A 16,208-nucleotide genomic window follows, 5' to 3' on the forward strand; every position below is an offset into this window, starting at 1 on the left:
ACCGACCCCTTCTTCAGTAGGCAAGATAAATGGGATAGGAACATAAAGTCTTTCATATAGAGTAAGTTACCATCTGATTTTAATCGAGTGGTAATCAACCTGTGGGTTGGACTTTGCCAAAAGCTGTTCACTCCTGACCGAATTCTTCCAAAACAACATTTTCCTATATTATTCAACCTAAAAATATCTTCACATTATGAACTGCTTTATTTATACATCACGGACACTAGGTTACCATAAACTTTACACTTTCATATAATATATGTTGTGTCTAGTTCGACCCATAGGTGTGGATGAATAGATGTTATTTTGGACCGCATCCGTGTGAATGAAACCCAAATTACAAACGGGAATGCGCTCCCGAATCGTGCCGTAGTGTGAACAGTAACCAATCAATGTAATAGTGAAATAGACTGTGTTACTATTGTAGCTGAATGCTACTATGTTCTAAAGTGGTTAGTTTGTGACTGAATGTTTGTAGTTGAATTATATGTTTGGGCAGATTATGTGAAATATAATGGGCACTATGGGGAAGATTTATCAAAACCTGTGCAAAGGAAAAGTTACCCAGTTGCCCATAGCAACCAATCAGATTGCTTCTTTCATTCTGCAGAGGTCTTGTTAAAAATGAAAGAAGCGATCTGATTGGTTGCTATGGGCAACTGGGCAACTTTTCTTCTGGACAGGTTTTGATAAATCTCCCCCTATGTTTCCCAGAAATATGTGAGTATATCATAGCATGTAAATAGATCGTATATTGTGGATTGAGTGTAAATAAGTGTCATGGATGTCAGGATCCGGACTGGTATGCGGAGAGGACACTGGAGGTGGATCCTCTGTGTCAGTGAGGTGATGACGTGGGCCGTACCAGGGGAATGGAATCTAAGGGGTTACTGGTTTTCACCAGAGCCCGCCGCAAAGCGGGATGGACTTGCAGCGGCAGGTAACCCCCAGGTCGTTCCACCCGAGAGCGACTCAACCTCACTGACAGCTGAGACAGGCGCGGTACACAAGGACAAGGCAAGAGCAAGGTCGGACGTAGCAGAAGGTCAGGGGCAACGGCAAGGGTCTGGATACACAGGCTTGGGATACACAAAACGCTTTCTCAGGGCACTAGGGCAACAAGATCTGGCGAGGACAGGAAGGGGAAGTGGGTTTATATAGGAAATGGAGGTGATTGCACTTGATTGGGCCAGGCAACAATTAGTGGTGCACTGGCCCTTTAAATTTCAGAGAGCCGGCGCACGCGCGCCCTAGAGAGCGGGGCCGCGCGCCGGGATGGGACGGAAGGAGGACGGGGCAGGTGAGCAGAACGGGATGCGACCCGCGGGCAGGCACGTCCTGCCGCACGGATCGCATCCCCGCCGGGGGACTCAGAGCAGCGCTCCCGGTCAGCGCTGCTAACAGAAGATGAACGCCGCGAGCGCTCCGGGGAGGAGCAGGGACCCGGAGCGCTCGGCATAACAATGGATATTCGTGAGTAGTTGAAATCATAAAAATAGAATGAGTGTGTTAGTTAAACCAAAATAAAAATAATAATGATAATGGTAAAAATAATAATAATAATGGAAATGAAAAGTAAAAAATGTAAAATGGATATAAATAAAAAAGAATGATGGATAAAAATATGAAGAGTGTTTTATAGATGAGATATTTAGTGAAAATGAAGAAAAACAATAAAAATAAGTACTAAAGTAGATGGAATAATCTGATATTCTGAATATGGCAAATAGATGATAAAAAATAGCAAAAATGATTATATGAATGAAGTAGTATCAATAGAGATGAGATATTGGTGATAATGATATGAACCATAATAAAAATGTAATACTGTATAAATCCTAATGAAGGTACTACAATAACGATGCCAGAATCAAGTGTTAAACCCTTTCACATAGGGTATTTTGAACCAAAGCAATACATTAAAGGAGTTCTCCGCTGCCCTGCCTTTCGGAGCTCCGCTCGCAGCATCCGGAAGTTTATTTCTCCGAACGCTGTGTGCGGGCTTCCGTGTTCGAGGCCGCCCCCTCGTGACGTCACACCCACCCCCCCGTGACGTCACACTTCCGTGTTCGAGGCCGCCCCCTCGTGACGTCACGCCCACCGCCCCCCCCCCCCCCCCCCCCGTGACGTCACACTTCCGTGTTCGAGGCCGCCCCCTCGTGACGTCACGCCCGTCCCCTCAACGAAAGTCTATGGGAAGGGGGCGCGACAGCGGTCGCGCCCCCTTCCCATAGACTTTCGTTGAGGGGCCGGGCGTGACGTCACGAGGGGCCGGCCTCGAACACGGAAGCCCGCACACAGCGTTCGGATTAATAAACTTCCGGACGCTGCGAGCAGAGCTCCGGAAGGCAAGGCAATGGAGAACCCCTTTAATGCATGGAAACAGTTCAACTCTAAACAGTAAAACATACACTGAAAACTGATGTGGCTGGAAGTAGGACATCCGGCCGGGAACCGACAGGCACCGTGTTAGAACCAAAAGTGTATGTGGGGTCCAGGGCGGATGTCCTACAAAAAACCGAACAATTCAATGCTGGAATTCAAACCTTTAGGTTCGATGGCATCAAATTCAAAAATTTTTTTTACTCTCCGCCTTCGACATTTTCAACGTAATGCTACCTCCCCGCCAATCTTGTTTGACTATTTGAAAACCTACGAATTTCAGACTTGATGGATTTTTATTGTGGATTTTTGAAAAATGTGATGATAACGGATGTTTCCGTTCCCCCTTTTTTTTTTAATATATATTATTATTATTATTTCTTTTAGATCATTTACAAATCTGTTTAACTTTCTGGCACCAGTTGATTCTAAAAAAAATAAAATGTTTTCCACCGGAGTACCCCTTTAAGTATAACCAGACACAACGCCATTGAGGAATTGTGTATCCTCCCCATTGTGGGTCCTAACACTAGCTTAATCGCGGCGCCCGCACTCAGCCGTATTCGGGAACCGTATTTAATGCATTGTCTATGAGCCGACCGGAGTGAACCGCAGCCTCCGGTCGGCTTCGTTTTCGGCCGTATGCGGTTTCCCGACCATAGGCAAAAACGCGGTCGACCATGTTTTTGCCTGCGTTCACTCCGGTCGGCTCATAGACATGCATTAAATTCGGTTCCCGAATACGGCTGAGTGCGGGCGCTGCGATTAAGCCCCGCCCCCCTCCGCACAACCGTATACGGGAGCCGTATTTAACAAAACGTGGTGTGAACCTAGCTTAACCCATTGTTCTCCCTGCAGTCATGATGCTCTGCTTTCTGAATCTCGGTTTCTCTTTCTGTATTTCGTATATATTTCTCTCTGCCTACAGGGGGCAGTCATGCTGTACAGCAATATTTTAAGGGAATTTCTGTGGATGTAATGTGTCATTTTTTTGAATGGTATTGATAAACATGCTTTTCGATAGACAATGTTAATCACAGCATATAACGTTATGGCTTCTGCTCGTAACTGGCTCTGCAGATCTTTTATTTAGGGGATATGTGGGGGTCCTGACAGTCAACCCCTAATCTAGTGGTCTCCAACCTGTGGACCTCCAGATGTTGCAAAACTACAACTCCCAGCATGCCCGGACAGAGAGTTGTAGTTTTGCATCATTGCTGAAAGTTGTAGTTTTGCAACATTGCTGGACGTTCTAGATTTGCAACATCCGCTGTCCGGGCATGCTGGGAGTTGTAGTTTTGCAACATTGCTAAAAGTTGTAGTTTTGCAACAATGCTGGACGTTCTAGTTTTGCAGCATTGGCTGTCAGGGCATGCTGGGAGTTGTAGTTTTGCATCATTGCTGGGAGTTGTAGTTTTGCCACACAGGCTGTCTCGGCATGCAGGAAGTTGTAGTATTGAATCAATGCTGGGAGTTGTAGTTATGCAACATTGGTTGTTCGGGCATGCTGGGAGTTGTAGTTTTGCATCATTGCTGGAAGTTGTAGTTTTGCAACATTGGCTGTGAGGGCATGCTGGGAGTTGTAGTTTTGCATCATTGCCAGAGGTTCTAGTTTTGCAACATTGGCTGTCAGGGCATGCTGGGAGTTATAGTTTTGCATCATTGCTGGGAGTTATAGTTTTGCATCATTGCTGGGAGTTGTAGTTTTGCAACACTGGCTGTCTCGGCATGGTGGAAGTTGTAGTTTTGCATCATTGCTGGGAGTTGTAGTTTTGCATCATTGCTGGGAGTTGTAGTTTTTTCATCATTGCTGGGAGTTGTAGTTTTGTATCATTGCTGGGAGTTGTAGTTTTGTATCATTGCTGGGAGTTGTAGTTTTGTATCATTGCTGGGAGTTGTAGTTTTGAATCATTGCTGGGAGTTGTAGTTTTGCAACATCCATCCACAGTTTGAAGGCCACTGCTCCAATCTGTATTACACATGAACTGATGACCACATGCATGCCAAGAAGCCAGCGGTGACATAACATCCACTGGTCACATGATGTGGTCACATGGACATACCTAATAGTGCCATGTGATGATGCACTGCTATGTCACATGACCACTGGTCCCCCGCAGCCGCACCGTTTATATACTGCTCCACGTATCTGGATCTCTTGGCCGTCTCTACTGACTCCCGACCCAGAGCACCAGGTTGCGATCAACTACTACTCCCAATATTTATAAATAGGTTCACGTTGAAATTGTTTAGGTCCCAAGATAGATTCCACTTAGTAGGAGATTCCTAGCAACAGAACTGGTGGAGAGAAAACCACATATAATGGAGCCACGGAAAGAGCCTAAAACATAACCTTTACATTATAAATAAAATACAACACAAAGTGACTGTAACCTTATCCCAATAAGAGATACAAACCGGAATCAACTAACTTCAATACAAAGTCTATAAGACCCTGCAAGGCTGCATTCACACCACGTTGTTACAGTTCCCGTATCAGGTTTTTGATGAAAAACTGATTCCTCAAAACCGGACTAAACTGTATCAAAACGTGTGTACAAATTTCAACCCGTATACGGTTAAAAACCGTATACAGTTTGGAAAATGATGTCCGGTTGCATCCGTTTAAAAAAAAAAAAAAACGTGTACGTTTTTAACTTTTCACTCCATTTTGAATAAAGTTGTAATTGTAATTCCAAGAAACAAACTGTGCAAAGTCAAAAACCGTATGGTAAAAACCGGATGGAACCGTACGCACATACAGTTGTGTACAGTTCCCATTGACTCCCATTTAAAAAAAAAAAAAAAAAGTATACGGTTTAATACGGTTTTTCACCCAGACCAAAAAACGTGGTAGACTACAGTTTTGGGTACGGGTAAAAAAAACAGACAAAACCATATAAGACGCAAAACCGACTGGACCGAATGATGCGTTTGACATACGGTTTACAATGTTAAGTCAATGCGTACGGCTTGCAATACAGTTCCGTTCGGTATTTAACTTGAAACCGTATACGGGAACTGTATAGCAAAAACGTGGTGTGCATGCAGCCTTAGATTTAGAGTCCACAAAGAAGTGTTAGAGACAGAAAAGAGGAGGGGTATTTCCTAAAAGGGGTACTCCAGTGGAAAACTTTTTTTTTTTTTAATGAACTGGTGCCAGAAAGTTAAACAGAATTGTGAATTACCGGTACTTCTATTTAAAAATCTTTTCAGTACTGATTAGCAGCTGTATGCTACAGAGGAAGTTCTTTTCTTTTTTAATTTCTTTTTTGTCTTGTCCACAGTGCTCTCTGCTGACACCTCTGTCCGTGTCAGGAACTGTCCAGAGCAGCATAGGTTTGCAATGGGGATTTTCTCCTGCTCTGGACAGTACCTGATACGGGCATCAGGTGTCAGCAGAGAGCAGTGTGGACAAGACAAAAAAGAAATAAAAAAATGAATGAATTTCCTCTGTAGCATACAGCTGCTAATAAGTACTGGAAGGATAAAGATTTTTTTAATTGAAGTAATTTACAAATCTATAGCAAAAAATATTTACCCAAAACCTCAAGGAAAGTGTATATTGAATAATAAATGAAATAGACCGTGCTTCAATTAACTGTAATATTTAATATAATATCATATCAATTATAAAAAGAGATTAAGATGATCCCCTCACAGGGCCCTATGGGGGGATCGAACAAATACAATAAAATACACTAAAATAATTCCTGATGCTTCTAGTGTGCGTTCATATAACAGATAAAATATATCTTAACAATAGATGATACCTTGTGAAAAAATACCGTATTTATCGGGGTATACCACGCACCGGCCTATAACACGCACCCTCATTTTACCAAGGATATTTGGGTAAAAAAAGTTTTTTACCCAAATATCCATGGTAAAATGAGGGTTCGTGTGTGTGCGTGTATACCCCGATATACCCCCAGGAAAGGCAGGGGGGGAGAGGCCGTCGCTGCCCGCTTCTCTCCCACTGCCTTTCCTGGGGTCTAGAGTCCTGCTGCCGGCCCTTCTCACCCCCTGGCTATCGGCGCCGCTGCCCGTTCTGTCCCCCTGACTATCGGTACCGGCGCCGATAGCCAGGGGGAGAGAAGCGGCTCCGACAGCCAGGGGGAGAGAAGGGGCCGCTGCCCCGTTGCCTCCCCCCATCCCCGGTGGCATAATTACCTGAGTCGGGTCCGCGCTGCTCCAGGCCTCCGGCGTGCGTCCCCTGCGTCGTTGCTATGCACGGCGCGGCGCACTGACGTCATGCGCCGCGCCGTTCAGCGCATAGCAACGCCAGGGACGCACACCGGAGGCCTGCAGCAGCGCGGACCCGACTGAGGTAATTATGCCACCGGGGATGGGGGAGGCAACGGGGCAGCGGCGCCGATAGCCAGGGGGAGAGAAGGGCCGGCAGCAGGGCTCTAGACCCCAGGAAAGGCAGGGGGAGAGAAGCGGGCAGCGACGGCCTCTCTCCCCCTGCCTTTCCTGGGGGTGTATCGGCGTATAACACGCACACAGACTTTAGGCTAAAAATTTTAGCCTAAAAAGTGCGTATTATACGCCGATAAATACGGTAAGTATGGTAAATCACAAAATAGAATAAATAGTAATGAATACTAATGGCAGTTATAATAGAACGGTATTGCAGTGTTATCCTTTTGGTATTTGTTATTTGTTTGGTATATCCTTATTGTATTTGTTCGATCCCCCCATTGCGCCCTTTGAGGGAATCATCTTAATCTCTTTTTATAATTGATATGATATTATATTAAATATTACAGTTAATTGAAGCACGGTCTATTTCATTTATTAGTCAATATACACTTTCCTTGAGGTTTTGGGTAAATATTTTTTGCTATAGAATCCTCTTTTTTGCACCTAGGGTATAGGTGCCTACCCAATTTAACCTCGGATTAGCGTATTAATTGTGAGCTGCACTTATTTTTTTCCTTAATTTACAAATCTGTTTAACTTTCTGGCACCAGCTGATTTAAAAAAAAAAAAAAATGTTTTCCACCGGAGTACCCCTTTAATGTAACCTGTTAAGGACCCAGGGCGTACCTGTATGTCCTGAGTCCGCTCCCGATCTATAACGCGGGGCCACAGCGTCATAGCGGGTCGGGCCCAGCCTCTAACAACGGCCGGGACCCGTGGCTAATAGCGCGCGGCATTGATCGCGGTGCCGCTCGCTATTAACCCTTTAGACGCGGCGTTCAAAGTTGAACGCCGCGTCTAAAATGAAAGTGAAACCATGCCGGTTAGCTCAGGGAGCTGTTCGGGATAGCCGCAACGAAATCACGGCATCCCGAACAGCTTACAGGACAGCGGGAGGGTCCCTACCTGCCTCCTCGCTGTCCGATCGCCGAATGACTGCTCAGTGCCTGAGATCCAGACATGAGCAGTCATGCGGCAGAATCATCGATCACTGGTTTCCTATGAGAAACCAGTGATCAATGTAAAAGATCAGTGTGTGCAGTGTTATAGGTCCCTATGGGACCTATAACACTGCAAAAAAAAAGTGAGAAAAAAAGTGAATAAAGATCATTTAACCCCTCCCCTATTAAAAGTTTGAATCACCCCTCTTTTCCCATAAAAAAAAAAAAACTGTGTAAATAAAAAAATATATATACATATGTGGTATCGCCGCATGCGGAAATGTCCGAATTATAAAAATATATTGTTAATTAAACCGCATGGTCAATGGCGTACGCGCAGAAAAATTCCAAAGTCCAAAAGAGTGCATTTTTGGTAACTTTTTATATCATGAAAAAATGCATAAAAAGCGATAAATAAGTCCTATCAATGCAAAAATGGTACCGTTAAAAACTTCAGATCACGGCGCAAAAAATGAGCCCTCATACCGCCCCATACACGGAAAAATAAAAAAGTTATAGGGGTCAGAAGATGACAATTTTAAACGTATACATTTCCCTGCATGTAGTTATGATTTTTTCCAGAAGTCCGACAAAATCAAACCTATATACGTAGGGAATCATTTTAACCATATGGACCTACAGAATAAAGATGGTGTCATTTTTACCGAAAAATCTACTGCGTAGAAACGGAAGCCCCCAAAAGTTACAAAATGGCATTTTTTAAAAATTTTGTCTCACATTGATTTTTTTTCCATTTCGCCGTAGATTTTTGGGTAAAATGACTGACGTCATTACAAAGTAGAATTAGTGGCGCAAAAAATAAGCGATAATATGGATCTTTAGGCAAAAAATTGAAAGGGTTATGATTTTTTTAAGGTAAGGAGGAAAAAACAAAAATGCAAAAACGGAAAAACCCCGGGTCCTTAAGGGGGTAAAGGTAGAGATGATCATGCCCCATAATTTCCCTCTACACAGGGTTGGCTCTGCCTATAGGCAAAATAGGCAGCTGCCTAGAGCGCCTTGTTGATGGGGGGGGGGGGGGGGGGGCGCCGCTCTACCTGCCTCAAAAAAATTAGACAACCAGCATCCAAACCATTTGCTCAGCCAGCAGCATGAGGAGGACGTTTGTTACAGTGTGCCACCCCAGTAGTAAGGATGGGTACATCAAAGGGCGGGTCAATGGGCGGAGTCAAGAGGCAGCAATATTAGCTATTGCCTGCCTGCCTCTACACATGTATTGGGGGCCACTGGAGGAACACTGTCCACCAAAATATATCCCAACGTGAGAATCAGAGGACAAAGGAGGGTATATATAAAGATGCTATAGGGAAGGAGCAAGGGTAAAAGGGGGGAGGGTTGGGAGAATCTAAGGACAGGGGGAGGGCCTATTGAATGGACGCCCCCTACCATATATACCCTAGAACAGTGGTCTCAAACTGTGGCCCTCCAAATGTTGCAAAACTTCAACTCCCAGTATGCCCGGACAGCCGTTGGCTGTCCGGGCATGCTGGGAGTTGAAGTTTTGCAACATCTGAAGGGCCACAGTTTGAGACCACTGCCCTACATGAAGGCTTCTAGCCTACCCCTCATTCTAAGTTAAGTTGAATCCCATAAAAAGTCTGGCCAGGCCACAGCTGACCACAGCACACCATCAGCCATCACTGCCAAACAAGCTAATAGACTTTCTCTCATCAGCCCCCATTGTCCCCTGATGAATGAGGGGCATGAAACACGTAGGGACGTGGCCCACCTTCGGGAATCGGATGAGTAATTGCAGTAATCACTCTGGTTACATAAACAGGACAGGTGTTCATTTCTCCTGGCATCTTATCTAGAGATGAGCGAACTTACAGTAAATTCGATTCGTCACGAACTTCTCGGCTCGGCAGTTGATGACTTTTCCTGCATAAATTAGTTCAGCTTTCAGGTGCTCCGGTGGGTTGGAAAAGGTGGATACAGTCCTAGGAGACTCTTTCCTAGGAATGTATCCACCTTTTCCAGCCCACCAGAGCACCTGAAGGCTGAACTAATTTACGCAGGAAAAGCCATCAACTGCCGAGCCGAGAAGTTCGTGACGAATCGAATTTACTGTAAGTTCGCTCATCTCTAAATTTATCTATTGGTATGTGCTAATCCTCCATATCTAGGAGGACGTCTAAATAATAATCAGAGTTATTTGCTCTCTTAAGTTATCGGTTTAGTTCTTCTGTTTTCTCTGTCATCAGAATCATGAGGTATTGGAATTTATGTGGTTATGTAACCATATACTGTTTACATAGTATTTATATACTGTGCTACACTGCTATGCACCAGGTGAAGTAGTGAATGTACCTACCCCCAGCACCCTCACAACAGCTTTTTAAGTACATGTATGCCAGTCTCTGCCACATTTATATATATACATATATATATATATATCAGAAAAAAATAACAGTGATTCCAGGTCTGATCTTCTCTTGACATAAGCGTTTCAGTAAGGTGCCAGTCACCCTGTGCCCTTATTATCATTATTATAGATCTATAATAGCGACAGGCCAGGGTGCTTTACCATCTCCTTCTCCAAAGGCAACACCCCTCAAAAGCCACTTCCGACGTGTTTCTTCCACTTGGCAATGGATGACGTCATCAGGGGAAATAAACCATAATGCTCCAATATAGTTGTGTAGTATTATACAAACATAAGAACCAGCAACAGTGTCATTGACTATAACCTCTTAAAGGGGTTATCCAGGAAAAAACTTTTTTATATATATCAACTGGCTCCAGAAAGTTAAACAGATTTGTAAATTACTTCTATTAAAAAATATTAATCCTTTCAGTACTTATGAGCTTCTGAAGTTAAGGTTGTTCTTTTCTGTCTACGTGCTCTCTGATGACACGTGTCTCGGGAACCGCCCAGTTTAGAAGAGGTTTGCTATGGGGATTTGCTTTTAAACTGCGCATTTCCCGAGGCAGGTGTCATCAGAGAGCACTTAGACAGAAAAGAACAACCTTAACTTCAGAACCTCATAAGTACTGAAAGGATTAAGATTTTTTTTTATAGAAGTAATTTACAAATCTGTTTAACTTTCTGGAGCCAGTTGATATATAAAAAATTTTTTTTTCCCTGGATAACCCCTTTAAGTGCTAATGTGCTAATGGTTGTAATCTAGATAACTCCCCCAACCACCTCATTATTCTTGTTCTCTTAAAGGGGTACTCCTGTGGAAAACTTTTTTTTTTAAATCAACTGGTGCCAGAAAGTTAAACAGATTTGTAAATTACTTCTATTTAAAAATCTTAATCCTTCCAGTACTTTTTAGGGGCTATATACTAAAGAGGAAATGCTTATCTTTTTTAGATTTCTCTGATGTCATGACCACAGTGCTCTCTGCTGACCTCTGCTGTCCATTTTAGGAACTGTCCAGAGCTCTGGACAGTTCTTAAAATGGACAGCAGAGGTCAGCAGAGAGCACTGTGGTCATGACATCAGAGAAATCTAAAAAAGATAAGCATTTCCTCAGTAGTATACAGCCCTTAAAAAGTACTGGAAGGGTTAAGATTTTTTAATAGAAGTAATTTACAAATCTGTTTAACTTTCTGGCACCAGTTGATTTAAAAAAAAAAAAAAAAAAGTTTTCCACGGGAGTACCCCTTTAATTGTATAATATTATTGCAGGTCTGCGCTCAGCTGCGTCTTCACCTGGACTACAAGATGGCTCTCTGATCTATTACAACCTAATGATCTAGTATGGGGTCTGATTGTATCCTATGTATATTTAGTGCAGCATGTATCTAAGTAAGTATCTAATGTTGGGCATCTAACAATGTGAACTGTTATTACTCGCACTAATATTATATAACGGGTTGACAGAGCGATATCACTAATGAGGTGGGTGATGAGAGGTTTGCTGGTACTTGTGGTCAGCTTATGTTTGCCTAATACCACACAACTGTATTGCAGCATTAAAGGGGTACTCTGGTGGAAAACATTATTATTATTATTTTTTTATGAACTGGTGCCAGAAAGTTGAACAGATTTGTAAATTACCTCCAATAAAAAAATCTTTACCCTTCCAGTACTTTTAAGCAGCTGTATGCTACAGAGGAAATTCTTAGGCATACCGCTAATATATGTGTAGAGGGGAACTGTGGAACATCCAAACTCATTGCAGATGTTGACCATGGTGGGATTTGATCTAGGACCCCAGTTGTGCAAGGCAACAGTGCTAATCCCTCTCCCCGATGACATCACCCTTCTCCAGGTAGAAGAAACCTGTCGGGAGTAGCTTTTAGGGGTGTTGCTTTTGGAGTTGAACTGGGGCATACTGGACTGCTCAGCCGTACCACCAATATATGTGTAGAGGGGAACTGTGGGGCATCCAAACAGTGCTGCAAGACAACAGTGCTAACAACTCTCCCCTGATGACGTCACTCTTATCCAGGTGAAAGAAACACATTGGGAGTAGCAGGGGTGTTGCCTTAGGAGCGGAACTGGGGCATACTGGATTGCTTAGGCATACCGCTAATACATGTGTAGAGGGGAACTGTGGGGCATCCAAACTCATTGCAGATGTTGACCATGGTGGGCTTTGATCTATCTATGAATTTTTTACTGCGAAGATCGGCACTTTGCGATTTCGCCAATATTTAGAATATAGTGATATCTATTCGTAATGATGAATATTGTTTTTTTTTATTTATTTATATATTTTTTGGGGATTATGCGAATATATGCAAATAAGCAAATATTCGACCATATCAGCACTTTCAGTCAGAGGACACTGATCCCTCCCTTCTTTTAGGTGAGATGTAATCACGAAATTTTCGCATGAAAAAAAAAGAGAACGAACATAGCGAATATGCAAATTTTGCAAATATTGGACGAATATTCGTCCATATATAAGCGAAATATCGCGAAATATCCAACATGGCCGATGCCGCTCATCACTACTCTCCCCTGATGACATCACTCTTCTCCAGGTAGAAGAAACACGCTGGGTGTTGCTTTTGGAGTTGAACTGGGACATACTAGATGGCGCAGGAGTACCCCCAATATATGTGTAGAGGTGAACTGTAGGGCATGATCATGTACACCTTACATTACAGTCCTTACAACATGAATAGAACTTTATCCTGAACTAGAACCTATTTGGCAATGCCAGTATATCACAGAGATATTCCCGTATACCCCTTGTGGCTTTGCTGCTTATTTGTGGGAATTTATTGCATCATTTCCCCCCCCCCCATTTAAATTTAATGGGAAAAACCACAGTAAGAAAAAGCCACATGTAAAAACCACAAGCGGGGGGCCACATAGTTATCATAGAGGCCACTCAGACAGGATGTGGTATACATGTCTGTTAGGTGAGTCACACCTCTGGGACTCCCGACTCACAGGACCACTGTGTAAGTCAGTGTTTTCCAACCAAGGTGCCTCCAGCTGTTGCAAAACTACAACTCCCAGCATGCCCGTACAGCCAAAGGCTGTCCGGGCATGCTGAGAGTTGTAGTTTTGCATCAGTAGTTGGGAAACACTGCCATGTGCAATTACTACGTGGTCTTATCCTGATTAGGATCTTGCAGTATGGGAGCCCCCCAACCCCCTACCCTGGAGCCATCACCGATTGTGAGAATGAAGGGACGCAGCGCCTTTAGGGTGTGGAATTATAAATTGATGGTGTGTCCTTTCGATGAGATAGGAGTACCCCTTTATGGTAGGGAGTTATAATTGATGGTACATTCTAGCAGTGAGATAGGAGTACCCCTTTATTATGGGGAGTTATAGATTGATGGCACATCCTAGTAATAAGATAGGAGTACCCCTTTATAATGGGGAGTTATAGATTGGAGGTAAATCCTAGCAATGAGATAGGAGTACCCCTTTATGGTAGGGAGTTATAATTGATGGTACATTCTAGCAGTGAGATAGGAGTACCCCTTTATAATGGGGAGTTATAGATTGGTGGCACATCCTAGTAATGAGATAGGAATACCCCTTTATAATGGGGAGTTATATATTGATGGCACATCCTAGTAATAAGATAGGAGTACCCCTTTATAATGGGGAGTTATATATTGGAGGCACATCCTAGTAATAAGATAGGAATACCCCTTTATGGTGATTAGTTATATATTGATGGCACATCCTAGTAATAAGATAGGAGTACCCCTTTATGGTAATTAGTTATATATTAATGGCACATCCTAGTAATAAGATAGGAGTACCCCTTTATAATGGGGAGTTATATATTGGAGGCACATCCTAGTAATAAGATAGGAATACCCCTTTATGGTGATTAGTTATATATTGATGGCACATCCTAGTAATAAGATAGGAGTACCCCTTTATGGTGATTAGTTATATATTGATGGCACATCCTAGTAATAAGATAGGAGTACCCCTTTATGGTGATTAGTTATATATTGATGGCACATCCTAGTAATAAGATAGGAGTACCCCTTTATGGTGATTAGCTATATATTGGTGGCACATCCTAGTAATAAGATAGGAGTACCCCTTTATGGTGATTAGTTATATATTGATGGCACATCCTAGTAATAAGATAGGAGTACCCCTTTATGGTGATTAGTTATATATTGATGGCACATCCTAGTAATAAGATAGGAGTACCCCTTTATGGTGATTAGCTATATATTGGTGGCACATCCTAGTAATAAGATAGGAGTACCCCTTTATGGTGATTAGTTATATATTGATGGCACATCCTAGTAATAAGATAGGAGTACCCCTTTATGGTGATTAGTTATATATTGATGGCACATCCTAGTAATAAGATAGGAGTACCCCTTTATGGTGATGTTATATATTGGTGGCACATCCTAGTAATAAGATAGGAGTACCCCTTTATGGTGGTTAGTTATATATTGATGGCACATGCTAGTAATAAGATAGGAGTACCCCTTTATGGTGATTAGTTATATATTGATGGCACATCCTAGTAATAAGATAGGAGTACCCCTTTATGGTGATTAGTTATATATTGATGGTACATCCTAGTAATAAGATAGGAGTACCCCTTTATAATGGGGGTTATATATTGATGGTATATCCTAGAAATAAGATAGGAGTACCCCTTTATGGTGATTAGCTATATATTGGTGGCACATCCTAGTAATAAGATAGGAGTACCCCTTTATGGTGATTAGTTATATATTGATGGCACATCCTAGTAATAAGATAGGAGTACCCCTTTATGGTGATTAGTTATATATTGGTGGCACATCCTAGTAATAAGATAGGAGTACCCCTTTATGTTGATTATAGATTGGTGAGTACCCCTTTATGGTGATTAGTTATATATTGATGGCACATCCTAGTAATAAGATAGGAGTACCCCTTTATGGTGATTAGTTATATATTGGTGGCACATCCTAGTAATAAGATAGGAGTACCCCTTTATGTTGATTATAGATTGGTGAGTACCCCTTTATGGTGATTAGTTATATATTGATGGCACATCCTAGTAATAAGATAGGAGTACCCCTTTATGGTGATTAGTTATATATTGATGGCACATCCTAGTAATAAGATAGGAGTACCCCTTTATGGTGATTAGTTAAATATTGGTGGCACATCCTAGTAATAAGATAGGAGTACCCCTTTATGGTGATTAGCTATATATTGGTGGCACATCCTAGTAATAAGATAGGAGTACCCCTTTATGGTGATTATAGATTGGTGAGTACCCCTTTATGGTGATTATAGATTGGTGAGTACCCCTTTATGGTGATTATAGATTGGTGAGTACCCCTTTATGGTGATTATAGATTGGTGAGTACCCCTTTATGGTGATTATAGATTGGTGAGTACCCCTTTATGGTGATTATAGATTGGTGGGTACCCCTTTATGGTGATTATAGATTGGTGAGTACCCCTTTATGGTGATTATAGATTGGTGAGTACCCCTTTATGGTGATTATAGATTGGTGAGTACCCCTTTATGGTGATTATAGATTGGTGAGTACCCCTTTATGGTGATTATAGATTGGTGAGTACCCCTTTATGGTGATTAGCTATATATTGGTGGCACATCCTAGTAATAAGATAGGAGTACCCCTTTATGGTGATTATAGATTGGTAAGTACCCCTTTATGGTGATTATAGATTGGTGAGTACCCCTTTATGGTGATTATAGATTGGTGAGTACCCCTTTATGGTGATTATAGATTGGTGAGTACCCCTTTATGGTGATTATAGATTGGTGAGTACCCCTTTATGGTGATTATAGATTGGTGAGTACCCCTTTATGGTGATTATAGATTGGTGAGTACCCCTTTATGGTGATTATAGATTGGTGAGTACCCCTTTATGGTGATTATAGATTGGTGAGTACCCCTTTATGGTGATTATAGATTGGTGAGTACCCCTTTATGGTGATTATAGATTGGTGAGTACCCCTTTATGGTGATTATAGATTGGTGAGTACCCCTTTATGGTGATTATAGATTGGTGAG

At 42.4% G+C, this 16,208-nt stretch overlaps 1 protein-coding gene across 3 annotated transcripts in view; it reads left to right on the forward strand.

Moving 5' to 3' along the window:
• The window catches only part of VASH2 (vasohibin 2), a 132,412-nt gene that overhangs the window by 19,316 nt on the left and 96,888 nt on the right, over positions 1 to 16,208 (forward strand). The gene's annotated exons all lie outside the window — the stretch shown is intronic.

This window comes from Hyla sarda, chromosome 3, assembly GCF_029499605.1.
Source record: "Hyla sarda isolate aHylSar1 chromosome 3, aHylSar1.hap1, whole genome shotgun sequence".
NCBI lineage: Eukaryota > Metazoa > Chordata > Amphibia > Anura > Hylidae > Hyla > Hyla sarda.